The sequence below is a fragment of the Cryptomeria japonica genome, chromosome 8 (genome assembly GCF_030272615.1).
Source record: "Cryptomeria japonica chromosome 8, Sugi_1.0, whole genome shotgun sequence".
Taxonomy (NCBI): Eukaryota; Viridiplantae; Streptophyta; class Pinopsida; order Cupressales; family Cupressaceae; genus Cryptomeria; species Cryptomeria japonica.
In genome coordinates, this window is record NC_081412.1 from 701,695,261 (window position 1) to 701,697,657 (window position 2,397).

A 2,397-nucleotide genomic window follows, 5' to 3' on the forward strand; every position below is an offset into this window, starting at 1 on the left:
CACTTTAAACATAGACCGGTAAAGACAGTTAACCAACTTACTAAATACTATGCATGGAATCCAAAGTCATATTAAAGCATCCACAACAAGTAAAAAATCAACCATAACACAAGTGTTTATACGTGGAAAACCCAACTGGGAAAAACCACGCTGAGATGGGACTCACAAGTTAACTATCTGCAGTAATAGGTAACTGATCGGTTAAGGTCTACAAAGTGCTCTGCTAGGAGCGAATCCTGTTAAAGATCCCAATGCCCTATTAGGAGTTGTACCTTGTTAAAGGTAGTACCCTGTTAGGAGTAACCTCAATAGAGGATTTCAAAACCCAAATTAATGGATCACTTGGTTAGAGGATTTGTACAAAAAGCTTGTTAGAGCTTACCCTGCTAGGAGATTTGACTGTTGTAGTGATTAGAAAACAACAGGTAGGGATGATCTACTAATAGTACATCTTGTAGGTATAGATCCTCTTCATCTCACTCAATACTGCATCACTGACTTACTTATTCAATTCACAACAACTCAAATTTATAACATCAACTATGTCGCGCATCATACAAAAATAGTTCATCATAATGTCATTATATAGATATTAGATTTCATGTCTGCTCAGGAACTCCATCATAATTTCCTAGGTGCAGTGTATCTGGACAATATCGCATAACACATCATAGATTGCTACCAAATCTGTCGGTTAGGGATAACTCATCACGACCGGTGATAAATCATCACATAGTCAATGAATACCGGTTGGAGCACCAATACCTGTTAAGAGTTAACCTCATCAAACACATAAACCGATTGTCCTCCATTTGTTTCCTTGTTGATCTCCGCTGAATCTCCAAGATGGTATCATTCCATTCTAGTATATACCGGTTGTCTACACATACTGGTTAGACACCCTCAAAACCGATTGGACTTCTTAATGCATATAATACCAGTTATGCAATACAAAGGCTTAGGAGTAATACCGATTTGTCTTGACTAAGATGACTAAGACAATGTGAACATATGTGTGTGTATACATGTGCCATCAATGACAACACATAAAGTCATCCATTACAATCATCATCAAGCCAAGAATCTCCACCTTTGGCATTGATTGAAACACTTAGAAAATTTTACAACTTTACAACTAAGTGTGCTTACAAAAATTGTACAAACATATTTCTATATCTACTCCCCCCTTTAACAATAAAGTTCTACTCCCCAAATAAATACAAAATTTTCACAACACATACATATTTCTACTCCCCCTTTGACAACAATGTCAAATTGAAAAGTAAAATACATATATATTAGATCAAAATTTGCATCAAAAAATACATATAAGAGTCTTTTCAAGGAGTGTTCACTGCAATTTTCAAGAAAATATCACTGAAGGAAATATTCATCTGAGTAAAATCATTATCCCATATTTCCAATAATGTCTCAATGATCTTAATGTTTGTCATAACTTGTGCAATGGATGCTTCCATAGCATCTATTGTGCTCATTGCAGGGGTTTGACATAACTGTTTTTGCATCTTTGTATGCCTGTTGTAAGATGTCCACTTTGGGTCTCAACTGGTTCTTGAGTTCTTTCAGAGATCTCAAGTGCTTAACCCGTTCACCATCTTAAACATCGAATTGATGTTGCATAACATCAACTGACTTGCCAAATGTTAAGGCTAAATCCTGTAAAGGTATGTAAGTAGTACATATCCTTTCCAATTCCTGTTCTGTCTCTTCTTGCTTCTTCTTCAAATCAAAAAAGAAAAATGAAATGTTAGAGGTATAGGCCAATATCTGTCCTCTAGTCTCAACAACACTTCTTAAAAGATCTTTGTTGACAGCTAGAGCAATCTTCCCTTTGTCAATATCTGACACAAGTTGCTCTCCCCTCTCCTTTCTGTAATTCTTCTCAGCTAAAGTCTCAACAACTTCTTCAAGAGACTTCAGTTGGTCAGAAGCATCAACAAACAAATGTCCAAGCTTACCGATAGGAGTTGACAAATTCCCAATGTTAGTCTCTGGTAGGAGACTTGACAAAATCTCAATGATAGTTTGAATTTTTTTTGCTTCCTTCTCTTCTCTTTCAATCTTTTCTTTTGAGCTCTCGATTGCATCACAAAAGAAATCTACATGAGTTTAGATGCACTCATATCATCTACATCTATAGGCCCTTTGATGCCTATTGAGTCATCCTCATCATCAAATTTTTTGTATTGCCTTTGCTTTTTCCTTTTCATTTGTTTTCTCTGTTATTTTCTCCTTTGTTTTCTTTTTCTTTTCATCCTTTTTCCTTTCAGGTTCCTTTAATTCAACCTCTTTCTCTACCAGTGTTTGTTTCTTCTGTGAAACTGTAGTAACCTATGGGAGTTGAATATCAACTTGTTGTTCTTTCTCTGCTGGCGG